General features: G+C 37.2%; 1 long non-coding RNA gene across 1 annotated transcript; it reads left to right on the forward strand.

The window, feature by feature from the left end:
• The first annotated feature begins 13,289 nt into the window (after nucleotides 1-13,289).
• On the forward strand, nucleotides 13,290-14,197 carry LOC117819782. The gene is made up of 2 exons (XR_004632624.1): nucleotides 13,290-13,380; nucleotides 13,906-14,197. It is a non-coding gene; the product is annotated as an uncharacterized LOC117819782 (long non-coding RNA).
• The last annotated feature ends 407 nt before the right edge of the window (nucleotides 14,198-14,604 follow it).

The following is a 14,604-nucleotide window of genomic DNA, read 5'->3' on the forward strand; positions in this document are numbered from 1 at the left end:
ATAAAACATGAACCATGGCTGTTTTCGAAATGGCCTGCTACATACTACCTACTAATAGCACCTTAAAACTGAGTTCCCCCTGTCAAAAAAAGAAGAGAAAAGAAAAAGCGGAATGGGAAACAGTATGCGAGGCAGGCTGGTCCCATGCATACTATGACATTTTTCCAATTCAGTACAACATCCAGGGAGCAAAAACATCCAGATTTTGCTCTTGTTCACATACTACATACTGCATTTTGGCCAAATCAGTACATACTGCTTGTATAGTAGGCAGTTTCGAAAACAGCCGTAGTCCCATCCATGTCATCCTTTTGTTTCTGAAGCTGAGTTTTGAAGCCAATAACAGCGGCATCTGAAATGAAAATGCTGACTCAACTTGACTGTCGGTCAAACTAGCATGAGATAAAAAGCTGGTGTTGAGATTGGCCTTTAGCCTCCAGTGCTCCTTGCAGTCAGCCTCAAGTGGACACTCAAGGAACTGCTGATTTTAGCACTTTGCCATAGGCTTCATTCATCAAGACTGGAGGCTGCTGTTTGGCAACCCTTTACATCGATGGTCGTACATTTTATTGAGAGTTTGATGTGCCTTCACAATCACTCATTTTCACGTTGAGCTTACAAAACTTTTGTTGAGTGCCGCTAGAGCTCATCAGGTTTGCTGTGGGAAATTATCCAATTTCACTTAATAAATCCAAAACAATATTATTTAGTTACTGCAAATTATTTGCCATGGTTGTGCGTCTGTGCCTGCAAAGTAGTGAATGGCGGAGTACTTAAGTACTCTTCCATGTACTGACCTGTGCTACCCTCCCACTGGGGAGCAGGAGCACAATAAGTAAGGGATAATGTATGTTTAGCAGATTGTTATGGGAAAAAGAATCCCGACAGGGTGAGACAAGACCTGAGTCTTGACCACCCTGAAGGGGTTCTTTTTCCCATAACCTGCTTACCATACATCATCCCGCTTATTACCCGGCTACTAACTTAAAATACAAACACATTGTCACAAAGCATTGATTAAAAGATTATTTTACTATTGGTTGTTGTTTTTTTGTTGTTTTTATTGTTTTTTTGTTGTTGTTGGGGGGGGGGGGCTATTTTTAATTATGATTATTAGTATTATTATTATTATTATTTTATTTTTATTGGGTATTCATGGTATTTGTATATAAGCCTTTGTATGGGTATGTGAATTTTTAACCTGTACTCCATTTTTGTAATGTCCATATGTCTATCCATTTTTTTCTTTTTTTATGGAAAGAAAAAATAAAATAAAAATTTGATCACAAAAAAAAAGATAATTTTATTGATTTAAAGCGATTTATGTACACAGTTTTTTAAAAATTGTCCCAGTGATTCCTCATCAGTTGGTGTTCCATGGCGAGGGATTCTTATCTGCCTGCTGCGGTCGATTTAACATGAAACCGTCCTCATTTAGCTCTCCTTCTTCTCTGAGCTCTGCGGTTCACACACCTTTAAAAATGTCACAACTTTGAACCCTTCTGCTATCATCAGCACCGCTCATGGTTTAAGTTTCTTTGTAGAGACCGGTAACATAAAGTGGCTCTCACCTGCTCCGCTGCCGTTGCTAATATTGCTGGACAGGATCAAATATGTTAACGTCTCTAGCCTGCCGATTAAGCATGCTAACTGAAGCTAACGTTTCAGCCACATTGTTTACCAATATGACGCTAACAGAAGCTAACAGATTCCCCTTATCTTTCGGTCTGTGGTGTCAACAAGCGGAAACAAAATGTGCTGGAACTCTTTTTCACGGATTGATTTGACATGACGTGTGATCAGTTTGTCTCTGGTGTTACTCATGTTAGTGAAAGTTAATAACTGCTGTCAAGGGGTTTTGACCAATCAGAATCTTACACAACCGGAAGATCAGTAAGACAACCGGGTAATAAAACGCAATAATGACCTTTTTTATTTAAGACAAAAGAATTAATGATGTGCACAAGAGGTTTCGGTGTCAAAACCAGGGCTACAACAGGGATGAATAAATATTTGAAAAGGTAAACTGAAGACTGAAGACTCTAAACTGGGCCCTTGACAGAATTCTAACCCAGATGAAGAGCAGAATTTGAGTGTTGGTCAAAACAAAGCAAAAACGGTGAGCTCAAAACAATATAGCGAAAGTTATCTTTCGTTTGGATTTACTTTCACCAGGATCCTGCTGCACTGACTCCGTTATGCTTCGTGTGGGGAAATTCTTAACAACAGTGCCATGGTCCCAAGAAGGCTCAAAAAAAAAACTATAGCGGTGTCTGCGAGAGCTCTCAAAGCTATTTCAGTCAGACAACTCACGTTTACTTAAGATAAAGATTATTGCAGCATACAGTATTGTGTTTGGCGTATGGGCTCCGAACTTCATTACTCCTCATAGATTATTTAAATGCAGACGTTTAGGAGCAATGAGATAGGACTAACTCTCCTTGGAGCCCGCAGGTGGATGCCAGGGAGGAGGTGGGTACAGGTGGCTTTACACTTGTAAAGCAGAGGCAGAGACGGGGAGACTTGCAGCTTAAATAGACCGCCAATGAGAGGGTGTTGAGATCAGCTGATAGAGAGGATGATGACGTGTCAGTATGAATGAGCGCAGCTCGAGTTGTCTGCCTGAACTAGCTTGCAGTGGGCGCTCCATTAGCTGAACTCGTAGCCAATTGAAAAAAGCCACACACTGTGGCAGAGACATTAATACTACCTGCCTCGAAAGCTACTGCAAATGAGATACTCTGCCATGACGCGGTTAAAGAAGTAGCCAAAGTCCCTCTCTCAGAAACATAGATTAATACATTCAGAGACTAAATTGTCATTGTAGATGTGTCATCTTGTAACACTTTTGCTTGGTGGTGTGACTCAGGATTTTCTAAATGTAAAAAAGGTGCCTTGGCTCAAAGAAGGGTTGAAAAACACTGGTCTAGAAAGTTGTTCCTAACCTCAAGAATTACAACTTCAAATATAAATGATTTTTTTTTCTGTGGTCACCTGATTTCAAAATAATTTCCCCCAGAAATAGTCCTGAATTGACAGCGTAGGCTCATAGTGAAGCTGTGGCTCTGTCACCAACCCCTGATGTTACCCTAAACAAAATCAGGCTGTTTTCGTGCGCATCATAATTGGGCAATTAAATTAAAAAAATGGCCAAATTGGCTCGGTTAGACAAAACTGTGTCATAAAGTTTTGGAGCAGACTTCAGCTTGGCTTAGAATATGAAGTAATGAAAAATCTGTTTCAATCTTTTGCTGACAAATATGCCTGAAGGAGATATGAACTAGTTTAAGACACTGCCAGAAAGTTCAACCTGCTTTTTAAACTGTCTGCCAATATTCTGAGTCAACAGTGTAGAACACAAAGTTCATCAAGTAGACCTAGAAGTGAAGTCTTCCAGAATCAACACGATTCTCAGTTTATTGATGCCAAGAACTTGCTACACAGAGAAAGGTTACAGGGTATGAGGCAGCAGTTCTTAATTACTCAGACTCTCAGGTCAAAGGTTTAATAAATGGAATTTTCACAGCGTTTGGAAGATGGCATGAGCACAGTGAGCTGAGCTATTAGTGGTAAAGTATGTGAAGCTTATGTTTAAAAAGCTTAAGGGTGAGTATTCAAGGCAAGAGGTTTATATATAAGCTGTATAATGCACCTGAAACACATCCAAAAAAGTAAACCCATCCTGCAGGAAGGAGCACTACCGCAGGTCATTCCTCCTACCTGCAATCAGACTGTATTACAGCAGCACTGCAATGTCCCGTTAGTCATCTTTACCTTACTATCAATTAGGGGTGAGTATTGCCAAGAACCTCATGATACGATACGCATCTCGATACTTGGGTCTCAATACGATAGTATCACGATATATCATGATATCACAATATTGTGACATATTGCGATATTCTACACAGTTAACTAAGAACAATAGAGATGGTGTATATGTAAATCACACAATATTACTCAAAATTTTAAAGGACAAATTAAGTCAAAACTATTTGATTGAAAACAACTTTTCCACTCTATTGTTTTTGAAATACTGAAGTTGTATTTTAGTTCCAACTCGGCTAAAATGTGAAATATCGATATCATATTGGAGGTCAAAGTATCGCGATGTATTGCTGTATTGATATTTTCTCACACCTCTACTATCAATTATAAGATAATAGTGTAGACGTGTATAGTGTATATATCTCTTGCATTCATTATATTCTATTTTATTTTATTTCAATTTATTTTATTTGATATTCACCTTATCATTATTACCATAATTATTATTTAGTTTTATTTTATTTTATTTTTTTAACTATGCAAGTACATTGCTGTATTCTCCTGTTCTGTGTTTTAAGCTGCTGTAACAAACATATTTCCCCCAAATGGGGATCAATGAAGTATATCTATCTATCTATCTATCTATCTTTCTATCTATCTATCTAGAAAAACTGTATTTTGCATCAAACAAAACGTCCCAGAGGCTCCTCTGTGGGGGATCCCAGCTTTTATGACTGGCCACTAAAGTAGGTTTTCTTCAAACTACTTGAGATTTTGACAGAAAATTAGTTTTTATTTTATCAAACTATTATTTATTACTGGGGTTTATGGGGCTTCTATTTCCAACATTCTCTGGATTGGGACAACTTGTCAGACAAAACACTCCAAAGGGAGGAATCACAACCAGAAATTATGAATTCAGTGAAACACAGAGCGTTAGACCGATGAATCAGGCAGATTGAGGGCCTTTTGTAATAAAAAGTATCGGCCAATTCTTGCGCTCACAAGACTGATAAAAATAAAAAAAGAAATGATGTCTGCAGACACTGCAGGCAGGCTCGTCAGCGTGGCTGCTGTGGGGTAATGTTAGTCCCCCCCTGGATGATTTTTTCCATCATAAATGACAGCATATCAAAACTAAAACAATTCTTTGCTAGTGTTTAATATAATCTGATATGACGTATAGACTAATGCAGTTGGATATTGCTTCTGACAAATATTAATCATGTTCTGAAAACTATAGCATAGCCCAAAGTATTTTTTAATTTAATTTATTAATTAAAAATCCCTATGTCACTGGCTAAGACAACAAGCTTTATTAGATTGTAATGCTCGTGGAATGATAGATGATGTTGTTATTGAGTTAATAGGTGTATTTTGTCAAATGCAACCAAAACACCATGGTGATATCAGCATTATATATCGGCCATCAGCTGATCTGCTTTTTATCAGCGTTGGTCATTTAAAAAACGATATCACTGGACCACTAGACGAAGATATTGTGTAAAACTTTGAGAACACATATTAAGCTGAGAGTTATAGCAACTTTAATAGTTCTTTATCACACGCCATATCACCAAGTTGAACCATTGAATCTTACATTGTTCATTTATCTCAGGGTGTAGGCTTTGATTGAAGTATTGCAAATGTATTTTTTTTATATTTAAAACAATTTAAGGAAATCTAGATTAATTCATATTGATAAAACGGATAGTTTGAAGCCTGTACTTTGCACTTGACTGCTCTGATTTTTCTAATCACTGGTGAAACCAAGATTACAGCCTTGTGAATTGCAGTATTTCATATTACCGACAAGTGCATAAAACAACACAGGGGCAACACAGCTCTGATAAAAAAAATTGTTACAGCTTTCTACTGACTTTACAGGACTTGTTTCATAGACCACATGATTTTCAGCAGCTACTACAGTTTTTCTCAGTCCCTTTGGTACATTTCTCAGATCAGAATTGAAATTCTCAAAGCTACTTGTTCAATCTTCACATCATTGCATCACTTGTGCACATCAAAAAAGCATTTCTCATTTCTTTGAACAAGTTGCAAATGCTTTGGTACATCCATGCAAATGATTTTGTACAATTCTCTGCTGTTTCCTACATTATCAAGTGCTTATGTCATGTTGATCAAAATGTATTATAATGGGTTGAATAGTCTCACCCTCCATAACATTTAGGCATTCGTTCATCGCATAAATCTTCACATGCAAAATGGTTGAACATGTTGTCAGAATATGTCAGTCATACATTTCCATCAGTCTGTTTTTCTAAATCTGTCCTGAATTGGTAAATTGCTCCCAGGTGAATCTTGACTTTCTCTAACGAAGGCCCAACAGACAAGAACATCAGGAGGTGTAGGAAGACTGCACTGCACTGTAATTCCTACAGCACTACATGTACTGTTTACCCAATGTTCACATTTCTACTTTTGGTTTTCTTGTTTTTTCTTTCTGTATTGCAACGTCTGTCAACAAATTAAAGCACAAACAGTAAAATTCAAACTCAAACTATATGTGTGTGGAGTGCATTCATTTACATTAATTTTTTATTTTCTCTTCATGATTCTTTAATCACTACTTTGAATCTACTTTTTTTTCTTATCTTATAACTAACTATTATTTCTCTTATTTTAATTATCATTGTTATATTCAATGCTTTATTCAGCTGCTTACCTGTTTACACATTAGAAGTACATATATACAATTATTTTATTTAACATTATTATATTTTATATGTATTTATTTGTATGTGTGTATGCGTGTATGTATGTATGTATGTATGTTTGTATGTATGTATATTCAGTGTTTATATATAATCATTATTTCATTTTATGTATGTATGTTATTATTTATTTTTCTTTTTTGTGTATGTGTATTATGCTTTCATATGAATATGTTTAAAACATGAAAATATGTTTGAAATACTGGACCTGTATTGTAAAGCTTGCGTTTTGCCAATATAAAACAAATCTTAAAGAAAGTACAAACAGTAACAGCTTAATTGTGAATCTTGTCCAGTCTCTTGCAATCAATCTCCCACATACACTAAGGTGTAACTTACAATTTACAATAACTGTCATCAAAACTTTAGCCATAGTTTACATCAGAACGTCTCTCCAGAGTACACTGTTATATTGACAACATGACTAAGCAGTTTGACTGTTTGACACAAGGACTTCTTAATCTGATGGCACTGACATGTTCACTGACACAGATATTTACTTTTGAGAGATGAACTAAGGATTTTGAGCAAGATACTGGCTTTTGCAGGTAATCCATGATGTTTTGCTATTTGGACGAATTGTTTTGAGAAATGCACTTACTGTTACGCAAATGTTGAGGATGATTCGAGAAATGTACCAAAGCGACTGAGAAAAACTGTAAAAAAAAAAAAAAAAAAAAAAAAGCTGCTGCACAATGTCATCACAAATCTTGCAAAAACACTTCCAAAGTTAATGCACGGTAGTTAAAGTAATAACTTCACAAGATGTGAACAGGTAACAGCAGTTTGCACATGGTGCTATATCATGTCACCTGTTGGCATAAGTGACCTTTATCTACGTCCAGTGTAATATAGGTGGGCCTACACGACAACATTAGTTCTTCATAAACTTTTTGCATTGATTCAAAGAGTCAAGCACCAAAAAACATAGAATACTAACCTCGTTTCATTGCATTAACATGTTCTGGTGCCTCGAAGAAAACCTTTAAAGGTGAGCAGTTTATTCCGCAGCTTAATTAAGGGCGTTGACATTCTGCCATTCAAATATGAAGACCGGACGTGACGTACGTCTATCCAGTTCTATCAAAAACGTCACGTCTATAAAATGTAATAATGACGCACATACATACATCGATGCATAGATGCATACACAGATAAATGCATGAACAAATACATTAACAAATAAATAGATAAATAAATTTCAGTCAATAAGTTAGATAGAAACAAAAGGTGTGCTATTTGTTTTTAGTTATACTGGCATTTAAAAAACAGTCATAAAAGATGTGTAAATATTCACAGTTGTAAAAAGCTCATATGAATTTATTTATGCTACAAATAAAAAATAAATAGGCCTACTTAAAATCAGTTATAAATCATACAGAAGAAATGTTTTTTTTTTAATGTTTTTTTATTGTGTAACTCGTCAGATCAATCACTGTCTCTAATATCAAATCTTTTTTGTTCCATGTGCACTTGCCTTGTGCTTTTTCAGCCTTTTCATATTTCTGAATTTTGAAATGATGCAATTAAGTGCTGTTTTTTTTCTCACTTGACTGAGTTTGTTCTGATTGTGTATTTCCCCTTGTCACTTACTTTTTGACAGACTATTCAACTTCTGCCAGTACTTACACTTTAGCTGACAACTGGTTCAACCTAAGTACTGAAATCTTTTTCTCTCAGCGTCTACCAGTCAACTGAAAATTTGACTGTTCTTAACTCTCAAACTGAAGGTTAATCTTTTTATCTTTGCAACTGAATTATATAGTTATTCATTATTGCAATGCACCGCAACTCTCATACAATATATATTCCACTTTAAAGTAATGTACATAAGATCTGTATAAAACAACCTCTATATTTTTTTTAATACATGGGTTACTATGTGTTGGTAATACACTGATGTTTCCCATAAAAAAAAACTGCTTTAGACTATTTTTATTATTTCAGATCATCGATTGCTTTCAAAATATATTTTATGTCCTCATTGGAGTATTCTTATCAAATTATAAAATTCACAAGATTTTACCTGGAGCTTACAAGACGCCCTCTAATATTTTTCATCATAGTAGATTTATGAAACATGCTTGAAATGTTAAATATTGCCTAGCAATAATCTTTAAAATTTTACTTAAGAGATATTGGTATCAAATTTGAACCACAGCTTCTACTTCAAATAAAGGAATTGCATTTGAAACTTTAAAACTCTATCAAAACTAACCAAATGTATTAAAAGCTGTACTAAGCTATCTTAACAAATCTGTAGGAGTTTAAATGATGACAGAAATGTACACTATGATCAGCATCCAAAATGAAATGTCACCATAAATCCCAAGGCTGCAGACCAAATCAGAACAGCTCGTGTTTCAGTAGCATGGCTGTTTAAAAAGAATACAGCAAAAGCTGATGGTTTATTATCAAAGGGGACCTGAAAAGCAAGCTTTAGGAGATATCCTAACAGGACTATAATTAAACAACAATTTTATGTAATGTGTTTGTTTTTTTCAGCTTATTTTTTTGAGAAACAGCATGTGTCACCACATGGTGGCACTACAGGAACAAAGATTAGTTGATTCCCTCTAGATCAGTGGTTCTCAAAGTGGGGTCCTGGGACCCCTGGGGGTCCGTGTACCATAGCATGGGGGTCCGTGAAATAATTAGAATACATTTCTAATAAATTAAAAATTGTGCTGTGTCATTACAAAACAGCATATATACCATTGTTAGGATACCATTTAGTGGCTCGAAGGGATATGTGTCTTGCTACTGTTCATTTTCTGAAAGCTTTTAAGATCAATTACTTGAAAAGTATAAATGCTGTCATGTTGAGTCCACAGGGAATGAAATGACCCTCTGTTTTAAAGTATACAAGTGGTATTTACTTGATTCAAATTGAAGTGTTATCTGTTTATCACTATGGAACAGGTCTGAAGTATTTAGATTGATACGTTTTAAAATACAAATAGTTCAAAGGGCAACTAAGAGTGCAATTGGTAGTAAGCATGTGCTTAATCTATGTTAAAATTATGAGGTGGTCCTTGGAAAATGTTTTCACCTGTAAGGGGTCCCTGGTTCCTAAAAGTTTGAGAACCCCTGCTCTAGATAATGTCTGTACTAAATGCCAAAACTTAAACATTTAACAAGGAACAAGTGTTGGCAAGCCTTATCATATTTAAGGTAAATGGGTTCACGTTATTTGTTAAGATCATCGAGCTGCTGAAGGAAAGTTAATTGGTCAGCTCCACTATCTCCTTTGCTTCCTACGGACTTCTTGCGTCTTGTTCTCTTCCCTTGCCTCAATTTTTTTAAACAAAAATCCCCATCATAACATGCTAGTTTTTGTGCTGCCATAACAATCTGGATAAGGTATCATACTAGTCATCACAGTATTAGAATACAACAGCAGAGCAAGGAGGAAGAAATAACTGGAAAACAGAGACAGTTAATTTAAACGGAAGAGTTTATTCCCTAACACAAGGACAAGAGCCTGAAAAACAAGTCAGCTGGACCTGTAAACACATGATACATCACAGATCTCAGAAGATGATGGCTAAGACAAGTACCAACCTTTTGGATTGACATAATAGTAATGAATGCATGTAGATTAAAGTGGATCATCAGAAAACATCACCAACTGAATTTTTATTGGAAAGGTTCAAATTGTATAAGCATTTGCTGCTCTATACAAAGACCCTTGCAACCCTTGTATGGACTGCAGAAAGCTGTCATTCTGTCTGTATTGATGGAGACACATAATAGTGAGTGGCATATGGTTTGCAGCTCTGGAGGTCTGCAGAGAGCATTGCTGTTGGTTCACCAGCTGAGCAACTCCAACTGAACTGCCTCAAGGTGAGAGGAAGACAAGAGGGAAAGGTTATGATTAAAAGAAAAACACATGGATCCTTGACCACATGTGCAGTTTCACAAAAAGATAGCAGCAGATACCATCAGTATTAACTTACCACCTTTAAGAAATTTTTGGTTAAATACAAATAAAGAAAAACAGGAAACAACTTTCAAATGTTGTTGCTGTCATTTATGGATTTTTTCCCCCATGAAGCTTCCATGAAAAATAAAAGAACATTTTCAATTCACATCTTTAGCCTGAAATGTGAAAACTGATAACAGTCCCCACTCTTTACACTAGATGGCACTGTTGCCTTTATAATGGTTAAAGCTGCAACCAAATCAAAATGTACTCAACTCAGCGTTACTGAGACAAGCAATCAGCATAATTAAGATCAACAAGTAGAAAAACAGTCTTTATCCATCAAAAACTATACTGCTGTGTATTGTGGTATAATATGGTTAGTTTAGTCGTCATTAAAGGCTCGGGTGCCACTGAAGTTTCAGTACCTTAGGGTGACATGTTCATGTAATAACTCGGCCACTGAAGAGGAAAGAAACACTGTCAGCACAATGAAAATCTAATGAATACAATTGGTTTGGAACGTGGTTGTCACAGATCGGTGCCGCAAATTAGCATGAGGATATCAAAATAATTGAATCAGTGAAACCTTGTGAGAATATTATGGAACTAATGAGAATAGAGTGTGTTGTTTATCACAAAACAGTAATACTTGATGTGTCTTTTAAAGCCTTTTTTTCTGGTGATTATTCCTGACTCTGTAAAGGCTGGTTGCTTTGCTTGTACCTGAATTTCATATCACAAAAGCCCGGTGTTGTCATTGGAAATGAAGATGCATGGTGCTAACAGGCTCACATCCTGCAGCCACCGTGCCTTCATGTGTTCTTGAAGGATTACCTTGCATTCCTTTTTCTCATTGTGCATGCTATAGGTTCCCAGTTTTATGAAGAGCAGCAAATGTAAACAAACAGAGTGTCCTGATTGTGTTTGTGAATGATTTCATATTATTTGATCACAGAGAAAAATATGGTGAAAAGACAGATCAGGATAATCCTATTTGCTTGGAGATATGTGTGAAGGTAAATGAAAGTGTCAAGACGACATTATTATGAATGATTCAGAAAATAGGAGAGGAAATGTCTTCATGCCACAGCGATACGGCTTACAAATCATCCAAATATTTAGACATGTCTTTGATGTACAAATACGTTGCAATATAATCTCTTAAATTTCCCATGTGAATACATTAAGTTAAATCAGCTATTTGGATGTAAAATGCGATTGCACAATGAATTTTGCTTATATGCACTTGAAAATGTTAAATTTACACAGTGAAGAACATAGATGTAATACTTTTAATTTAAAAGTTCCAGTGCTCATGAAATATCCCCCAACCACATTGCATTAGGCATGATAGGCATCTCCAAAAGGACAAACATAGATCCCTTCTTAAGGCTGTAATTGAAATTTCTGATATTGCCAAACGTTCAAGCTGGTTGTGAAAACTCACAAATCCTATTACAAGATAGATTTCCTCTTGGTGCTCCAGGTGTACAGTATGAACAGCATGGGGTCGCCAGTTGCACAGCAGTGAAAGAAACACTGTTTGCCACCCTGACAGAGCAGAGAAACCTGAGTTCCACATCAAAATGTAAAAATCTGCACCTGACAGAGAATCCTGACAGCAGAGCTGTGTCTCATTAAAGGTGACTCATTATCTGTTCTGGTGTGTGAGCACACCTCTCCTTGATATAACATTTTCCCTTTGATCATACAAGGCACTCATGACGGCATCATGTTTTATCCAAACACACAGCAAAGGCAAGGCAGGTCTGTATAAATTGCACATGGAGCGACCACAGGAAAAATGGGGTCCAGCACTTAAATAAACAATACTGTGACCTTTACTGCATGTCCATTGTTTTAATTCACACACTCTTATATTTTCTCTAAACATATGACATCCTCTTCTCTGTCCCCTCCCTAAAACTCTCCTCCTCTGTATGCGCACAGGCGGATAAGTCTATCACCTGCTGTGCCTTACTGGAGAAAACTGTTCTCACCCCCCAGTTTTCTGATTTAAATTGCTGAGTGAAACACCACGTTTTCCTTTGGAGTGGCTGTAAGGATGATATTAATTAGCATAATTGCAATGACCATGTGAACTGAGATTATTGTGTGGCTGTGAGGCTGTCTGTTGTATTGTAGCCCCTCTTTAGAGCCTGTGGATTGCTCATTGACTCACCCAGCAGTGCGGTTACCTAGCAACGCCTCTTGAATGTACTGTACAGTACTTCCCCATCTCATGGGCGCCTTTAATAATCTGCTTTGCCATTTCCATGTAAGCTTTGTTAAAAGATTTATGGTGCATTTGAAACTGCTCCTGTTCTTCCATTGTGTGGCAGTTAATGGTGTACATTCATAGGATAGATGTAGTTAACAGCGGGTCTTTTGTACACTTGTCTTACAAAAGAGAATTAACATGACGCAATAATGTGAAGACTCCGAGGGGAAAGATACTGGCATAAAATCATGGCTTTGACTAAATGACCTGAGAAATCCATTAAGTGAAACCTCAGTTTTTGATGGACACTTTTAATAAGCTAGCTGAATGCATACATCATAATGTTGCATAACACAGCAATGTTGCGCCCTCAATCAGACATACACAGGTAGAGAAATAATGCACATATCAACCAACACCTAAATGCAGTAGTCCAGGATCACAGGTTCATGAGAGCATTCTATAAAAAGCTGGAGTGCGTTTGAAAGCTCCAAGCTGAGGCAAAGGTTATCTGCTTGCAAGTGATGGATCCCTGCATCACATGTATTGTTGTTGTTGCCTGAGTCCGGCTGGGAAATTTATGGCCCATATAAAGGCTGCTCATCATGTGGCTGACAGACTGTATATATTCTCCATGACAGGAGATCATGACTCCTGATGGCTTGTGAAATTGCGCCTGAGATCTCACTCTGAATCACTATGAAGAGAAGCAGCCTGCATGTGGGTTGGTATGTAGACCTTAAAGCTTTGCACTTTGCTCTATTTATGCCCTAGTGCTTTCATGTCTTAGTCTTCAACCCTAAAATCAATGTCCTTGTCTTTATCCTGGGTGATAGGTATGTACATTTATCCCAAAAGCCCTTCCCTGTGCCTTTCTTTGTCAAATATATATTCTGCATCAGCCGCTCCAGTCTAACTATCTCAACATGTATAAATATTAGGCCCTACAGCCTCTCAGCATGCAGCGCGGAGCCTCTCAGGAGCAAAACCTGTTTCCCCGTATCTAGTTCACCTTGCTGCTCGTCCACCTCTTCACCATGTTTTGTTTTATTCATGTTCCAAACTGAACTCCGTCTCCCATCATCCAGAAGCTAACCTGGACCTGCGATTGCCGCTCGACTGCAGCATCCACACATCCATGTGTCAGACCCAGAGTTAGCTCCTCTAATTCTATTTTCACATCTCTTTGTACTCTCCCTCTCTCCCTTTCTCTCTTTCTCTTCACCTGTTTCTGTCCACTGCTTTTCCCCAAGGAGAAGAAGATGTTGTCTCCCATCTGGCTGACTTCACAGCAGACTGACAGTCTGTTGCAGTCCTCTTGTGACTCCCTGCTGCATCGTGTTCAGCCCACTGCCAGAAGCCCCACTGAATTAATCCAGGCACATTTCTGCTAATGCATCAGACTGATATCTACTTAAATTTCAGAACTTCCTACCTCCCCATATTAGTGGAAAGATCCTCTTTTATCCTAACATGGCACATCACTTTATGTCTGTACCTGCAAGAACGCTTTTATTAAATGTCTGGGATAATAAAAGATGTTAACAGAGTGTGCAGAGAAGTTTTTTTTCTCCTCAGAATTGACAGTCATCTTGAATGACTTAATCGCTCTTTAGTGTCAGTGACTGCAGGGAAGAAATTTGACACCAATATTACCCCACAAGATAAGTTTCTTTTCAAATCTGTGCTTATATTTAATTTATTGAGCCCCCTTGACATCACACTTGGAGCCACTGTTGTACAGTAATCCTGTAACTGAGAATCTGGCTTCTAAAGGTGCATTTCAACCAAGAGTTCCAGGGTCTTTTAGGCCCCAGGACTACTTTCCCCAGAACTAAAAGGTTCCTGTGCCCCCATTGTTATCTGTGTTTCAAAAGTATCTTTGAAAAGTACTACCCCCCAAGCAGGGGCTTTTCAGGAGGGAGATTATTTACCCCTGAACTAAATTTAGA

Source organism: Notolabrus celidotus, chromosome 10 (genome assembly GCF_009762535.1).
Source record: "Notolabrus celidotus isolate fNotCel1 chromosome 10, fNotCel1.pri, whole genome shotgun sequence".
NCBI lineage: Eukaryota > Metazoa > Chordata > Actinopteri > Labriformes > Labridae > Notolabrus > Notolabrus celidotus.